The following is an 18,057-nucleotide window of genomic DNA, read 5'->3' on the forward strand; positions in this document are numbered from 1 at the left end:
CTGGAAACTTGTGACCAGCAGTGTGCCACAAGGATTGATGCTGATTTTCATCATTCTATAAATGATTGGGCAGCACAGTGGTTAGCACTGCTGCATCACAGTGCCAGAGACCCAGGTTCAATTCCTGCCTCGGGCAACTGTCTGTGTGGAGTTTGCACGTTCTCCCTGTGTCTGCGTGGGTTTCCTCCAAGTGCTCTGGTTTCCTCCCACAGTCCAAAGATGTGCAGGTTAGGTGAATTGGCTATGCTAAATTGCCCTTAGTGTAAGGTGAAGGGGTAAATGTAGGGGAATGGGTATGGGTGGGTTGCCCTTCGGAGGGTCGGTGTAGACTTGTTGGGCTGAAGGGCCTATTTCCACATTGTAAGTAATCTAATCTAATCTAGATGTGAACATAGGAGGTATGGTTAGTAAATTTGCAGATGATGCCAACATTGAAGTGTAGTGGACCGAGTAGAAGGTTAACTGAGGACAACGGTATCTTGATCAGATGGGCCAATGGGCTGAGGAGTGGCAAGTGGATTTTAATTTACATGGTTACCATTACACTGGGGCTTTTCATTTAAGATTTTTATTGTATTAAATATGCATCTCTCCTCCATCCCACCCCAGGGGAACTGTACAATCAGCCACTGGTGTGTGTCTTACCAAAACAAGTGTAAATGAATGCAGTCTTCACAATGTGGCACCACCAAATCTCATGTCATCTTCTAATGGTCACGTGAACGCAATACTATTTTGTCGAGGAACAATTAGCCCCACTTCCGTAAAGCTGTAAAGTTTACAGATGTGTACAGAAATACAAATAGATTGAGTTAAATTATTAAAGGCAAATTTTAATACTGCACTGTAACTGAATTGAATTTATTGTCACGTGTAACAAGTAACAGTGAAAAGCTTTGTCTTGCGAGCAATACAGGCAGATCGCATAGTTAAATAGCATAGATAAGTAAATAATAGGTCAACAGCAGCAAAAACCAAAACACGGGTACAGGTGAATGCTAAATGTAGGTGAGTCCATTCAGTATTCTAAAAGGGATTGCAGAGCATAAATCAGCTTTATGTGGATATTTGAACTTCAAATTAAATGTAGCAAGCATGAAAGAATCTCATGCAATTCATAATGTGATTAATTTGCATATTTCCATACCATTTGCCTTGCTTGTTCAGAGACACATCCATTAGAATCCATTAGGATTCTTGGTAGTGTGGAGGAACAGAAGGATCTGGGTGTGTATGTACATAGATCCCTCAAAGTTGCCACCCAAGTGGATAGGGTTGTTAAGAAAGCATACGCTGTTTTGGCTTTCATAAACTCGATTCTCCCGTTAAAGAGCTGTAAGGTTTTGCTACAGTTCTACAAGTCCCTGGTGGGACCACACTTGGAATATTGTGTCCAGTTCTGGTCACCCTACTATAGGAAAGATATAGAGGCTTTGGAGAGGATGCAAAGAAGGTTTACCAGGATGCTGCCTGGACTGGAGGGCTTGCCTTATGAGGAAAGTTTGAATAAGCTTGGACTTTTCTCTTTGAAGAGAAGGAGGAAGAGTGGAGACCTGATCGAAGTGTACAAAATAACGAGAGGAATAGACAGAGTCAATAGTCAGAGACTTTTCCCCAGGGCAGGATTGACTGGTACGAGGAGTTATAGTTTTAAGATATTAGGAGGAAGATATAGAGGAGACGTCAGAGGTAGGTTCTTTATGCAGAGAGTTGTGAATGCATGGAATGCATTACCAGCAGTGGTGGTGGAAGCAGAGTCATTAGGGACATTTAAGCAACTGCTGGACATGCACATGAATAGCAGTGAGTTGAGGGGTGAGTAGGTTAAGTTATTATATTTTACATTAGGATTAAACCTCTGCACAACATCGTGAGCCAAAGGGCCTTGTTCTGTGCTATGTTCTAGTTTACAAATAGTATTGTCTGCACATGGGAGCTATCGTGTTCTAACCAGGTTCACAGTACAATCAAGAAAAATAACTACATTTCAGAGGTCATTGAACCTCTGAATGATGTTGTTGATGTTAAGGTATTACTTTGGTCCTTCCTATTTTCTCTTGTAATTCTGGAGGGGAACCAAAAAAAATGGAGGAAAATAGGTCAAGCTGTGTTTCTGGGACTGGGATGGGGGTCAACAGCTGGTGATTTAAGACTTAAGGTAATTGTCAAAAGAACCAAAGGTAACATCAGGAAATAATAATTATATTTTGATTTGTTATAATCTGGAATGCATTGCTTGGAAAACAGCTTTATTAATAACTTTCAAAAGGGAATTGAATGCGTATGTAAAGGAAAAGCAAAATGTAGGGCTGTGGGGGAAAAGAAAAGGGGTGTGGGTATAGTTAGCTCTTTCAAAAATCTGGCACAGTTCCAATGATCCCTGTCTGTGCTGTTTTCTTGTGAAATTCTGAAGGAAATCATGTCTTTAGCCAAAGTGCTGTGCCGTCTTACACAAGTAAAACCTTGCCTGTTGCCACAATTATGAACTCCCTCCTTGAGTCATGGCCATAAACCCAAATCATGGAGATGTCCAATGCAATTGCAAAGTTCCAACTCAAAGCAGAGTGCTGCTGAAGGAACTGAGGGATAATATTACATTAAATAGTGGGTCACAGTGCTGAAGGCTTTCTTCATTTAGGATATAACCTAATTGAATCTATTTCTTTGGGAAAAATAGACATCTTAGTTGCCACAGCTAAGTATTTAAATAGTATTTCACTGCAATCCCAAAGATGTTATCCTCTTGCTCAATCTCATGTACTTATCTTAGATCCTTCTTTTCATGAGTGTTATTTTACAAATAGTATCTGGCTAATTCATTGCAGTTGTCGCGTTTGATTATTTTACATCAGCATTTGCATTTGTGGTGATTCAATCTGCACTTGATGTAGTTTTTTTTTTGGAAAAAGAAGGAAAACTGAGTGGCCCACAATTTGAGAAAACCCCTTCTCTCTGAGCATTTTATTTTAGCTGGGGAACTGGGCTAAAATACACCTAAATTGATGGAATGAACAATTTTGGGCCCGGCATCTGAGGGAGAATATGCTGGCATTGGAGGATGTCCAGTGGAGGTTTATAAGAGTGATCCCAGGGATGAAGGGCTTGTCATGAGGAGCAGTTGAGACCTCTAGATCTATCCTTGAAGGAGTTTAGAAGGATGAGGGGGTGGGGATTGTGGACATTGAAGAAGGTTACCTCTGATTACAGCGGGATCTTGATCAGATGAGCCAATGGGCTGAGAAGTGGCAGATGGAATTTAATTTAGATAAATGTGAGGTGCCGCATTTTGGGAAAGCAAATCTTAGCAAGATTAGATTAGATTACTTAGTGTGGAAACAGGCCCTTCAGCCCAACAAGTCCACACAGACCTGCCGAAGTGCAATCCACCCAGACCCATTCCCTTACATTTACCCCTTCACGTAACACTACAGGCAATTTAGCATGGCCAATTCACCTATGGAGTGTTGCTGAACAAAGAGGCCTTGGAGTGTAGGTTCATAGCTCCTTGAAAGTAGAGTCGCAGGTAGATAGGATAGTGAAGAAAGTGTTTGGTACGCTTTCCTTTTATTGGTTAGAGTATTGAGTACTGGAGTTGGGAGGTCATGATGTGGCTGTACAGGGCATTGGTTAGGCCACTTTTGGAATATTGCATGCAATTCTGGTCTCTTTCCTATTGGAAGAATGTTGTGAAATTTGAATGGGTTCAAAAAAGATTTACAAGCATGTTGGAGGACTTGAACTATAGGGAGAGGTTGAATAGGCTGGGTCTGTTTTCCCTGGAGCATCGGAGGATGAGGGGTGACCTTAGAGGTTTATAAAATCATGAGGGGCATGGATAGGGTAATAAGACAAGGTCTTTTCTCTGAGGTGGGGAACTCCAGAACTGGAGGGCATAGGTTTAGGGTGAGAGCTGAAAGATATAAAAGAGACCTAAGGGACGACTTTTTCATGCAGAGGTTGGTGCGTGTATGGAATGGGCTGCTAGAGGAATTGGTGAAGGCTAGTACAATTGCAATATTTAAAAGGCATCTGGATGGGTGTTTGAATGGGAAGAGTTTGGAGGAATATGGGTCAGGAGCTGGCAGGTGGGACTAGATTGGGTTGGGATATCTGGTCGGCATGGATGAGTTGGACCAAAGAGTCTGTTTCTGCACTGTACTTCTCTATGACTCTTTTTGACTAGATAGAGTGGACATGCAGAACATATTACCACCAGTAGGAGAGACTAGGACCCAAGGGCACAGCCTCAAAGTGAAGGGACACACCTTTAGAAATGAGATGAGAGAGAATTTCTTCAGCCAGAGAATAGTTAATCTGTGTAACTCTTTGCTACACAGGGCCGTGGAGACCAATTCACTGAGTGAATTCAAGACAGAGTGATAGATTCTTGATTAAGGGGATCAAGAGTTATGGAGAGAAGGCAGGAGAATGGTTTTGAGAACCATATCAGCCACGATCGAACAGCCGAATTCTGTCCCTACATCTTATGGTCTTATGAAAGCTTTTTCTTTCAAGACTATACATGGGCCCTAAGTAGAATGAGTTTTGGACAGTTACAACTCAGATTTTCAGGTGTGTTCATAACATCAAACTGCCTGCAACATCACCTGGTAAGCAGGAGTGGCTGCACCTCAGTATCACATTGGTGCTGTTCAGGGACTGAGATACATTGGAATAATAGTACAGTCCAGTGTAGTATCTTAAAATGGTTGGTAGTGAATTGGCAGCCTGTTTAGAGTGCACAATAAAATAAATTGGTTGGTTTGTTTTCATTTGAACGTTGCAGGATAAAGGGCAACCTGACAGAAGTTTATAAAATTAAGAGAAGCATGGATAGTCAATTTTTTTTCCCCCAGGGTAGAATATTAGTTACCAGGGAATATAGTTTTAGGGGTAAAAGAGGGTAAGTTTAAAGTTGGTGTGAGAGGCAAGGTTTTTACGCAGCTGATGATAAGTACATGGAATGTAGTGCCAGAAGAGGTGGTGCAGGCAGATACAAAAGCAATATTTAAAAGGCATCTTGACAGATACGTGAATAGACTGGAACAGAGGCATACAGATTGCTTAGAGGCAAAAGTTTTTAGTTTAGAAGGGCATCAAGTGTCAGTACAGTCTTGGTCTGATAAATGGCCTGTTTCTGTGCTGTACTGTTCTTTGTACATGTAGTGGTCTGCAATTTCACTGTTGGCCATTTTGTGATTCAGGAGAAAGTGAGGACTGCAGATGCTGGAGATCAGAGTGTGGTGCTGGAAAAGCACAGCAGGTCAGGCAGTATCTGAGAAGCAGGAGAATTGATGTTTCGGGCATAAGCCCTTCATCAGGTTTTCTTGATGAAGGGCTTATTCCCGAAACATCAATTCTCCTGCTTCTCCGATACTGCCAGACCTGCTGTGCTTTTCCAGCACCAAACTCTTGATTTTGTGAGTCAGCCCAAGACTAACTTCTAAACCTTTTGAAACAGGGGAACTGTATGTTGCATTTGGGTCAAACTGTTCTATGATCTTGAATCATTTCACCCAAACACTGGATGCAAAATGAGGATTGTTTCTCACCTCAAATAGCACAAAGCTGACATCCCTGGTTACCCTTGAGAAGTGACGAAAAATCTTCATGAACTGTTGCAGTCCAGGTCATGTAGGTATACCCATAATGATGTTGGAAAGGGTGTCCTTCTGTTGTGAAGTCTCCTATTTTCAAAAGTCCCAAATGAAACCAGCCTTTAGCCAGTTCTCAATGATACTATTTGACAATGCAAATATAATTCATCAGTAATCAAATTGAGCTGTTTCACTTAGCTAAGTGGAACCATGATGAATTGTATGAAGTAGTGGAAGGATTTTCAGATTGATTTAATAGGCCACAATGATGCTCTTTCCATGATAAGTATCTTTACTATCATTGATTAGGTGCTTAGACCTATGAGGGGTAAGATTTTATGACCTTCCACCACGCATGCATTGACGAGTTGCCCATAAAGGATCCACTTGATTTGAACTAAGAATTCAAAGCCTGGACTTCTGGAACACTATAACCTGATCGTTCAGGCCTAAAGATAGGAAGACTATTCTGAAGCTAAGACCTCCATTGGGGATGTATGATTGGTGTAGTGGAAAGGGAGTCCCAGACTGTCTCCAGGTCAGACATTATATTGCCTTCAGTTGTTACTTGGTACAAAGCTGACAATAAACTATTCCTTGAGTGACTCCCATAAACAAAGTTAGGGAAATGGGGGAAGGAGGGAAGGGACATTGACAGTCTTGTACCAGTGCCTGCTGAGTATTCATCCTGCTGCAGCTTATTCAGCAAAGACTGTGAGTGAACAGCATTGGTCCAGTTAACGAAATATTAACAAACATATTTTCTAGAATTATAGCTATTTCTGTACAGAAAATCTTTCTAAAGACAAGCTGATTTTCTGAGATATATGTGGCCATGCTCTCAGTTATGTGTTAATCATGTTCCTGGCTGATTTTGTCAACCATTGGAAGGGTGGGAAAATAAAAGGGTCAACATTTCAAAATACTGTATTGCCATTTCTTTCATACAGTACTTTTTGTTATCACTTGTCAGTGTACTGATTTGGAACCTGGATGTCCTGTTCTGTGATGTACAATGTCTCTTCTGGCAAATCTCTTTCCTTCTTCCTGCCACCTCCCTCCACTGACCATGCAAATTTCATGCTAATGTTCTTGTTATGGCAACAAGTCCTCGCTGTTAGGAAGCTATGTATGAATTTTCTTTTGATTGTAATGAGTGATTTTTATTATCCATATTAAAATGTAAACAAGTGATGGTTTGTGTCCTTTATTCACAGCACATGATCCAGAAACAAGAATCTACAGCTAGAGTGAGGTTAAGTCATTGAGCCGGTTAATTAATCCTGTCTTTTTTGCAGTTGGTGCATGGTTACCTCATTCATGAATTTTTTTGATTCATGGGATGTGGGCATTACTTGCCAGACCAGCATTTATTGGCCATCCCTAATCAACTACATTGCTGTGCTTTTCTGACAATTGGCAACAGTTTCATGGTTATTATTAGGCTCTTATTGAGTTCAAATTCCACCTTCTGCTATGGTGGGATTTGAGCCTTTCACAGAATGTTAGCTGGGTCTCAGAATTAACTGTTCAGTGATAGTACCACTAGGTCATCAGTTTCCCTGGTTTTGAGATCTTACTCCTTACTTATTATTCCCCATGTCAATGTTGGATAATACCTCCATAGACCTCACTCCTTTCTTCCCACTTGTATTTATCTAAGTTATGTTTTAAAAACTTCAGTAGACTCTAAAGGTACTGTGTATCCCATGCTATTATTCTTGTCATTTATTTTGTAAGGGATAAAATAATCTGATCTTAGTCAAGGGTTATACCTTGAATAATAGAATGGGTGAGCTGTTTTATGCAGAAGGTTGGTCAGGCTAGGCATGTATCCATTGGATTTTAGAATAGGAGACAATTTGTTTGAAACATTTAAGATCCTGAGTTAAAAACCACACAACACCAGGTTATTGTCCAACAGGTTTAATTGAAAGCATTAGCTTTCGGAGCGCTGCTCCTTCATCACAACCTGGTGTTGTGTGATTTTTAACTTTGTACTGCCTAGTCTAATACCGGCATCTCCAAATCATGAAGGTCCTGAGTGTTCTTGTCAGGTTATGTTTGGAGAAAACTTGTCTCTTTCAGTAGAATCTCTTTAAAGTAAGAGGTCACCTATTTAAAACAGATAAATCATTTTTTTCTCATTAGACGGTTGTGAGCCATTGGAACTCTCTTTGGAAGTCTTCCTGGAAAGGTGGTCGAAGCAGAGTCTGAAAGTATTTTTAAGACAAAGATAGATTAAGTATGTAAGTTAGCTCCCTGAGCTTGAAGGTTTGTTTTCAGACGTTTCATCGCCATACCAGGTAGCATCATCAGTGAGAGTTTCCGGTGATCTATGGTGGTCTGTCGCGCCTCTCTGTTTATAGGTCTTGGTTTCTCAAAAATCGCTAACAGAGATAGACTCTTGATATACAGGGGGATGAAAGGTTTTTGGGGATAGCTGGAACCTTACATAATCAGATCAGCTATGATTTTATTGAATGGTGTTGCAGGTTCAAGGGGCAAAGTGGCCTACTCCTGCTTCTAATTTGTATGCATGATTATAAGATTTCTGAATTATGTCCACAAATTCTTCACTCTTAACCCAATGTTATGTAACCATCTAACATTAACCTTAATTTTTCTTTCTTCTAAAGACATTTATTTGTGAGTGTTGTTATATCTTTGCAAAGTAGCTCATTGCAGACGAGCTCCTTACAGTCACTGTAACTACTTCCAGCCAATTACTGTCCAAGAACCCCTGCAATTGAAGCACTCCAACCTTTTATGCATCTGCCTCTCCCCTAACTCCTCCATTGGCGGCTGTACTTTCAACTGTTATGGTCCTCAATTTTGAATGTGCTTCTTAAAACTCACCACTGCATGTATGCCATTCACCCTTGGGTCTGCTATGCTATTGAGTAGGATTATAGCTGACAAGAATATAGCCTTAATTCCACTCTCCTGCTCCTTCTAATGCTTCATAGAATAGACTCCCTACAGAACAGGAGGAGGCCATTTGGCCTACCAAGACTGCACCGACCCTCTGAAGGCCACTCACACCCTTCCTGTCCCCATAACCCTGTATTTCCAATGGCTAATCCATCTATCCTACACATCCCTAGACACTATGCACAATTTATCATGGCCAATCCACCTAACCTGCACGTATTTGAATTGAGAGGAAATCCATGCAGACATGGGGAGAATGCTCAAACTCCACACAGTCACCCGAGGCTGGAATCGAACCTGAGAACCTGAGACCCTGGCACTAAGGCAGCAGTGCTAACCACTGAGCCAGTATGCCATTCAACTTCCCACCCTTATGAAAAACAAACTGACTAACCTGGCCTTAATGACTCCGCCTCCAACAGAGTCTTTGAATATTTTCACGTCAGTAGGAGTTAGATTCTTTACAAACAAGGGGTTAAAAGATTATTTAGGAATTTTTTTGGGGGGGAGGGGGTTGTGGCCGAATATGCAGTAATCAGATCAGTCCCGATCTTATGAAATAGAGAATTGAGTGGCAAATTTGTAAGCTTACTGGTGCTTTGAGAGAAGCAATTATTTAATTTCATCTTTAAAAGAGAGATCCTTTTTTTGAGTTGGTGTGTCTCCTAGTTCTAGATTCACCAGTAATGGGAAACATCCCTTAAATATTTTGCCTGTCAAACGTGTTGAAATCTTGTATATTTCAATGAAAACACCTCTCGTTCTTCTAAACTCCAATGAGTATAGGCCGAGCCTGCTTTACGTTTGTGATGAAGGCAAACTCCCCACCACAGAAATCAATTTAGTGAACCTCCTGTAAGGTTATTGTGTCTGTCCTTAAGTACAGAGACCAAAACTTCAGAGTACCCTATGTGAGGTCTGACCAATATCCTGTAAGGTTGTAGCAAGCTTTCTCTATTTTTATGTTACAATGAATGCCAATATTCCATTTTCCATTCTAAATACTTGCTGTTTCTGCATGATGCATTTCTGTAATTCATATGTAAGGACATCCAGATCCCTCTGTTTAATTTAGGTTCTGACCCAAGTGGATAACCTTATTTTTTTCCCATTTTGTATTGTCAGATTTTTACCCATACACTTAACATGTCTGTATCCTTTCATAGACTCTTTGTTTCTTCCTCACAACTTGCTTTTCTATTTCTCTTTATATTGTCAGCAAGTTTGGCTACAGTATACTTGTCCCTGAGCTGTTGTGGCACAGTGGTAATGTCCCTGGGCCAGAAGGTCCAGTTGAAGTCCCACCTAGTCTGAAGGTGTCATATCATGCCCAAACCAGTTGTTTAAAAATAACTACTGTGTCCCTCAACTCAATTCATTACCATGGATCATAAATGAGGTTCAGGCATCTATCACTTAGTTATAATTTGTCACCTGAAAATGGCCCACTTTTCCCTGCTAGAAAAAACAAAAGTGCTGGAAAGATTAGGAACTGTTGCAGCACCTGTGGACGGACTAACTGAGTTAATATTTCGAGACTGGTAAGACTTCTTCAGAACTGAAAAACTGCTTCTTGCCAAGAAAATATAAATCCAGTACCCCTCTGGATTCCTTCTTCCTTTCCCTCCAACTCCATTCCTCCTTCTCATCCCACTAATAGTTATTGAGTCATACAGCATGGAAGTAAACTCTTCGGTCCAACTCATCATGCTGACCAGACATCCCAGTCTCCCCTACTCCCATTTGCCAGCATTTGGCCCATATCCCTCTAAGCCCTTCTTATTCATGTACCTTCCAGTGCCTTTTAAATGTAATTATGCCCACCACCACCATGACTTCCTCTGCTGGCACATTCCATACTTGCACCACCTCTGCATGAAAAGGTTACTCCTTAGGTCCTTTTACACAATGCTCATCAGACGTATGCCAGTGCCATGTAATGAGATTCTCACTGTGTAATGCACTGCCACATGCTTGCTGTTAGGCGAAAGTGAGAACTGCAGATGCTGGAGATTAGAGTTGAGAACGTGGTGCTGGAAAACCACAGCAGGGCAGGCAGCATCCGGGGAGCAGGAAAATCGACGTTTTGGGCAAAAGCCCTGATGAACGGCTTTTTACTCGAAACATTGATTCTCCTGGTCCTCGGATGCTGCCTGACCTGTTGTGCGTTTTCAGTACCACATTCTCAACACGTGCTTGCTATCAATGTACACTCCATCAGTGTTACTCCACACCATTGCAGAGTTGCCCCTAATCCTACTTCATTCTATGTCTCATTTGTTGCTTTGAAATTTTTTCTGTTCCTTTCAGGTATTAAGGAGCACAAGCACCAAAGAGCCACAGGTATCGATGACTCTGAATTTCTCTCTCCCTCTCTCTCCTTCTCTCTGACTCTAAACTTTCTTTTAACCTTACTGTAAAAAAAACTGCAATGTTTTGCTTTTAGATGACTTCAAAAAATTGTTCTTCCAATGAAGAGTAATATTGAACTTAAAACATTTACTGTTTCCACAGATGCTGCCAGACCTGCTGAATTTCCCTGGCACTTTTGTTTTTAATTTCAGATCTTGAACAGCTTCATTGTTTTGCCTGTGTCTCCAGTTAGTTAGCCAATTCTGAATTGATGCTCATGTATCATTCCCAACACCATCAGCTTTTGTATAGTAATCTATATAATATCTCATCAAATATCTTCTGAAAATTAATAAACACTGTCTGTTTTCCTTTAGCAATCCTACTTGTACATCTCAGAGGTTAATAAGTTCATCCTGTGCAAGTTTCCTTTCAGAAAACCATGTTGAATCTGCCTGATTGCACCATAATTTCCAATTTTTCTTATTACTTCCTAATGCATTGAGATTTTTATGATGACAAATGTTAAGCAAACTGGCTTGAAGTTTCCTCCTGCTTCTGTGCTTTCTTGAATAAGGACATTTGCAATTTTCCTATTCATCAGGACTATTACAGAATCAAGGGAATTTTTGACAGTGACAACGAGATGCAATAATGCATTCATTATCTTTACAACGTTTTGATGACATTATAAAGTTGTTTGGGATATTTTCCTGTTTTATTTATGATGTAAGTGTAAGCTGCTGTTATAGGCACCAATCGTTGTCCCATTTAATGTTGAGACACATGCAGTTTTCTCAAGCGCAATTGGGTATTGACAAGAAGCAGGAACTTTGATCTTTATTTCTTCCACCCTGTAATACTAAGTGCTATTACAAAGTTTCTCAACACCATCCTGGTCTAATTAGCTAGCTCAGCACTGATCTGCAATCTAGCCTGTGTGACACATTAGAATTTATCTAACTCATCAGTGGCTGCTCAAAATAGCTCAAGGCTGTCTGCTTTGTCTGTCAGCATTTCTGGCTCTAACCTTGAAGCTTTTCACTATATTCTTAGACTGCATTAAAGCTTGACTGAGTGGCAACAACCAATGTACAGTGTCTCAATTGAGTCACTTTGTCCTCACCTGACAATAATTGGTGCATTGTTTCCAGTCTCAGACCCTGAAGGTGATTGGTAAGATGTAACAGCTCCTTGCAGTTCAAGGATGTGGGGCTAAATTGTAGCAGGTGCCAGTTTCATACAGGTGTGAAACCCCTAATATTGGGAGGTGGGTGTGGGTACCACAAGGAAGGGAAGAGAATGTAAAATTTCGACTTGAAAGTTGGAGACTGATGTTTGGACATTCCACTACAGTTAATCATTATGCTTTGTTCTTAATTGCGCAGCCAAATTATTATCCAATTTGTCACTTGCTAGCAATTTTTATTTTCACTCTAATCTCTTGTGACGGACCCTCAGCAAACATTAAGACAACAGTGTGTATGCAGTATCAAATCTGCACTCCCCATGCTGGTGTTATTAATCAGGTTGGCTTTGATTTGTTATCTTTAATCTTTTTTAATGCACTTGAATCACACTCTGTATAATTGATTCTTTTTATACCTGTCAAGCTAATAGGCATGGAACTCCCAAGATTACATTTGACCTTTTTTATTTGAAATTCAGAACGTTAGCTAGTTTCCAACCCCCTGACACTTTACTGCGTTTAATGAGGTGCTCCTGTGATCCCATACGCAAATAATGCAACTTATAATTACTGTTCTCCAGCAATCTGCATTTGTTTCAGGCTTTGTATCGATGTGTCTTGATTGCAAATCTTGACATTTGTTGGTGTGGGATGTGAGATGATGCATTTCCATAGCTTGCAAATGGTTGGCACTTGTTTTCTGATTAACTTCTAAGTGTTCAACATAAAGCCAAAGGCATGGAACAGCATTAAATAGGCAGACAGCCTGCACCTTTTTCCTGCAGGGGTCCCACACTTGCTGTTAACTAAGACTAATCTAAATCTTGACTTTATTTGCCTGCCTTTACAAAGAAGGACATAAAAGAACTTTGTCGCACATCTTATTACTTTGACTGTGGAAATATCTGTCAATCTCAGATTTGAATTTTTTGGTTGGTCCTCAGCTTTAACAACTTTGTGGCATATGAAGTGATTTCCCAGTTTCCACTAGCATGGTCCATGTGTTTAAATGCTTTGTGACATCAATGAATTGCCTAGCTCTTACTTAAGGTTCAAGGTTCCTTGCCAGAGGAATCAGTTTCTCACTATCTACTTAAAACATTTGAAACATCTCAATCAGTTAATTGGTTCAATTTCAGTACATCAGAAAATATAAATCTAGTCAATTTAAACTGTCCACATAATTAAATCCTTGCAATTTAAGCATCGATGTGGCAAGTCTACACAGTACTTGCTCAGGCCAGATAATCTTCCTGTAAAAAGGTGCCTATAATTGAACTCCATGTTACAAGTAAGGTCTGACTGGTGTTTTATATTACAATAATATGACATTCACTCTTTTGTACTCCAGGAAGTTGTGCTCCGTGACTTCTGATTGGGAATGGTCATGCATGCCTCTGGCTTTGATGTTGATTGCTTTGATACTTTAATAGCCCAGGGACACTGACTGTGCTCTTCATGACTCGAGCCTTCTGAAACTGACTGTCTGTTTCAACAAGTTCACCAGCCCCTGGGACACTATACCTTTTGGGGAAAAGGAAGCAGTATACCCTTGGGACCAATCAGGTAGTTTCTCGGTATTTTGCTGTTCACTGCAGTCAGCTAATAACACAAACAATTAGTGCTGCCTACTAACTGTATGGTATAACACCAAATACTAGCAGGCTCCCAAGGGATTTGGATCTTTTGTTGCAAGCTCTTGCTTCGTTACTACTCATTAATTTCCCCAGAAAACAACAGAAGCTGCTAAACGCTCAGCTGTAAAGCTCACAGTCAGTCCTCTTGCTGTTAGTTTAGCAGATTTAAAGCATGTCCTCTACTGAAACTATTAGGTCTTGCCTGAAGCAAATACGAGGTGAGCCATGCAATGGAGATCCATGTTAGAGTTTTGGAGAAGCACTTCAAGCCTTCAATGAACGATAAGTCAGACATTTGCTCCACCATTAAGAATTGGCATAGGGTGTGACAATTCAATGGCTTTAAGGTGTATTTGTCCTTTCTTTTGAAAAGATGTTTTGAGTCATAGGTGGCAAACAATAGACAATAGATGCAGGAGTAGGCCATTCAGCCTTCGAGCCTGCACCGCCATTCAATATGATCATGGCTGATCATTCCCAATCAGTATCCTGTTCCAGCCTTATCTCCATAACCCTTGACTCCACTATCTTTAAGAGCTCTATCCAATTCTTTCTTAAATGAATCCAGAGACTGGGCCTCCACTGCCCTCTGGGGCAGAGCATTCCACACAGCCACTACTCTCTGGGTGAAGTAGTTTCTCCTCATCTCTGTCCTAAATGGTCTACCCCGTATTTTTAAGCTGTGTCCTCTGGTTCGGCACTCCCCCATCAACGGAAATATGTTTCCTCCTGCCAGAGTGTCCAATCCTTTCATAATCCTATACGTTTCAATTAGATCCCCTCTCAGTCTTCTAAACTCAAGGGTATACAAGCCCAGCCGCTTCAGTCTTTCCGTGTAAGGCAATCCTGCCATTCCAGGAATTGACCTCGTGAACCTACGCTGCACTCCCTCAATAGCCAGAATGTCTTTCCTCAAATTTGGAGACCAGAACTGTACACAGTACTCCAGGTGTGGTCTCACCAGGGCCCTGTACAGCTGCAGAAGCACCTCTTTGCTTCTATACTCAATCCCTCTTGTTATGAAGGCCAGCATGCTATTAGCCTTCTTCACGACCTGCTGTACCTGCATGCTTGCCTTCATTGACTGGTGGACAAGAACACCCAGATCTCTCTGAACAGCCCCTTTACCTAATTTGATACCATTGAGGTAGTAATCTGCCTTCCTGTTCTTGCCACCAAAGTGGATAACCAGACATTTATCCACATTAAACTGCATCTGCCCACTCACCTAACTTGTCCAGGTCACCCTGTAATCTCCTAACATCCTCATCACATTTCACCCTACCACCCAGCTTTGTATCATCAGCAAATTTGCTAATGTTATTGCTGATACCATCTTCTATATCATTTACATATATTGTAAAAAGCTGCGGTCCCAGCACGGATCCCTGCGGTACCCCACTGGTCACTGCCTGCCATTCCGAAATGGAGCCGTTAATCACACCCTTTGTTTCCTCTTAGCCAACCAATTCTCTATCCAATCTAGTACTTTGCCCCCAATACCGTGCACCCTAACTTTACTCACTAACCTCTTGTGTGGGACTTTCTCAAAAGCTTTCTGAAAGTCCAGGTACACTACATCCACTGGATCTCCCTCGTCCATCTTCCGAGTTACATCCTCAAAAAATTCAAGAAGATTAGTCAAGCATGATTTCCCCTTCATAAAACCATGCTGACTCTGTCCTATCCTGTTACTATTATCCAGATGTGCCGTAATTTCATCCTTTATAATAGACTCCAGCATCTTTCCCACCACTGAGGTCAGACTAACTGGTCTATAATTTCCTGCTTTCTCCCGCCCACCCTTCTTAAAAAGTGGCAGAACATTAGCCACCCTCCAATCCTCAGGAACCGACCCCGATTCTATTGAACTGTGGAAAATAATCACCAGCGCATCCACGATTTCCCGAGTCACCTCCTTCAGTACCCTGGGATGCAGGCCATCAGGTCCCGGAGACTTATCAACCTTCAGACCTAACAGTCTCTCCAACACCAAATCCTGGCAAATATAAATTCCCTTCAGTTCAGGTCCTTCAGCCACTGTTACCTCAGGGAGATTGCTTGTGTCTTCCCCGGTGAACACAGATCTGAAGTACCCATTTAATTCCTCTGCCATTTCTTTGTTCCCAGTAATATATTCCCCTGTTTCTGTCTTCAAGGGCCCAATTTTTGTCCTAACCATTTTTTTGCCTTGGACATACCTAAAAAAGCTTTTACTATCCTCCTTTATATTCTTGGCCAGTTTACCTTCGTACCTCATTTTTTCTCTGCGTATTTCCTTCTTACTAATCCTCTGTTGTTCTTTAAAAGCTTCCCAGTCCTCAGTTTTCCCACTTATCTTCGCTAAGTTATACTTTTTCTCTTTTAACTTTATATGTTTCTTTACTTCCCTCGTCAGCCACGGCCGCCCATGTCTCCTCCTGGGATCTTTCTTCCTTTTAGGAATGAACTGATCCTGCAACTTCTGCATTATACACAGAAATATCCGCCATTGTTCCTCCACGGTCTTCCCTGTTAAGGTATTGCACCATTGAACTTTGGCCAGTTGCTCCCTCATAGCTCCATATTTCCCTTTATTCAACTGAAATATTGTCACTTCCGATTGTACCCACTCCCTCTCAAATTGCAGATTGAAGCTTATTGTATTATGGTCACTACTTCCCAATGGCTCCTTCACTTCGAGGTCACTGACCAATTCTGGTTCGTTACACAATACCAGATCCAGAATCGCCTTATCCCTGGTCGGCTCCAGCACCAGCTGCTCTAAAAATCCATCTCTGAGGCACTCCACAAAGTTTCTTTCTTGAGGCCCGATACCATCCTGATTCTCCCAGTCTACCTGCATGTTAAAATCCCCCATAACAACTGTAGTAACATCTTTGCGACAAGCCAATTTCAGCTCCTGATTCAACTTACATCCGACATCCAGACTACTGTTTGGGGGCCTGTAGATGACTCCCATGAGGGTCTTTTTACCCTTAGTGTTTCAAAGCTCTATCCACACTGACTCTACATCCCCTGACTCTAGGTCCCCCCGCGCAAGGGACTGAATATCCTCCCTTATCAACAAGGCCACCCCACCCCCTCTGCCCGTCAGTCTGTCCTTACGATAGCACGTGTAGCCTTGAATATTCATTTCCCAGGCCCTGTCCCCATGAAGCCACGTCTCAGTTATCCCCACAATATCGTATCTGCCAATTTCCAAAAGAACCTCAAGCTCATCCACCTTGTGTCTAATGCTTCGTGCATTCATATATAGAATTTTTAATTTGTTACTGCTCTCACCCTTCCCCTCAACCCTTATTTCACTCAACTTTACAGCATGATGCCTTTTCCAGTTTTCTGCCTCCTTGATACAGTTGTCTTTCTTGACTTCTCTTGTTCTAACTACCCCTTCAATTTCCTTTTTAAACATCCAGCTTGTCCCCTCCCCCCCGCGACTTAGTTTAAATGTAGCGGTGTTGCAGCAGAAAACCTGCCTGCCAGAATGCTGATCCCTGATCTATTAAGGTGCAAGCCGTCTCTCTTGTAGAATTTATGGTTACCATAAAATATACCCCAGTGATCCAAGAACTTGAAACCTTGCTTCCTGCACCAGTTCCCCAACCACATGTTCAAGTCCATTATCTCCCGGTTTCTGGCCACACTCGCCCGAGGAACTGGAAGCAAACTGGAGATAACCACCTTGGACGTCCTGCTTTTTAGCCTTCTTCCTAGTTCTCCGAAGTCTCGCTGTAGTATGTTCCTCCTCTTCTTCCCGACATCATTTGTGCCGACGTGTACCACCACCTCAGGCTCTGCACCCTCGTCCTTGAGGATGTCCTGCACTCTGTCCGCGATGTCTTTCACTCTAGCACCAGGAAGGCAACACACCATCCTTAAATCCCGTCTGCTGCCACAAAAACCCCGGTCAGTCCCTCTCACGATGGAGTCCCCTATTATCACTGCTCTGTGCGATGTCCGACTCTTCCGCTCTGCTTCTGCGGCAACTTTTGATTGACAAACATGGCCGCCTTGCGAACTGGCAGTGTCATCAGACTCTACTGTGTCCAAAAGCTTCAACTTGTTCCTGACAGGTACTTCTCCCGGCGTCTCTTGCACCTGTCTCCTGTCTGCCTTCCTCATCGTCTGCACTCTTCTGCTCTCTTCTGGCATGATTGGTGTAATAACATCACTGAAGGTCTTGTCCAGAAAGATCTCGTTCTCTCGGATGAGCCTAAGGTCTTCGAGTTCTTTCATCAGTGCTGCAATATCTCTTCCAGGCTGGTAAACAGCTTTTGAGGCCCTGATTTTCTTTAAAGTTCCAACAAAGGAAGCAGTATGAATGAGTGGAGTCAATCTCTCTTAA

The sequence above is a fragment of the Chiloscyllium punctatum genome, chromosome 1 (genome assembly GCF_047496795.1).
Source record: "Chiloscyllium punctatum isolate Juve2018m chromosome 1, sChiPun1.3, whole genome shotgun sequence".
NCBI lineage: Eukaryota > Metazoa > Chordata > Chondrichthyes > Orectolobiformes > Hemiscylliidae > Chiloscyllium > Chiloscyllium punctatum.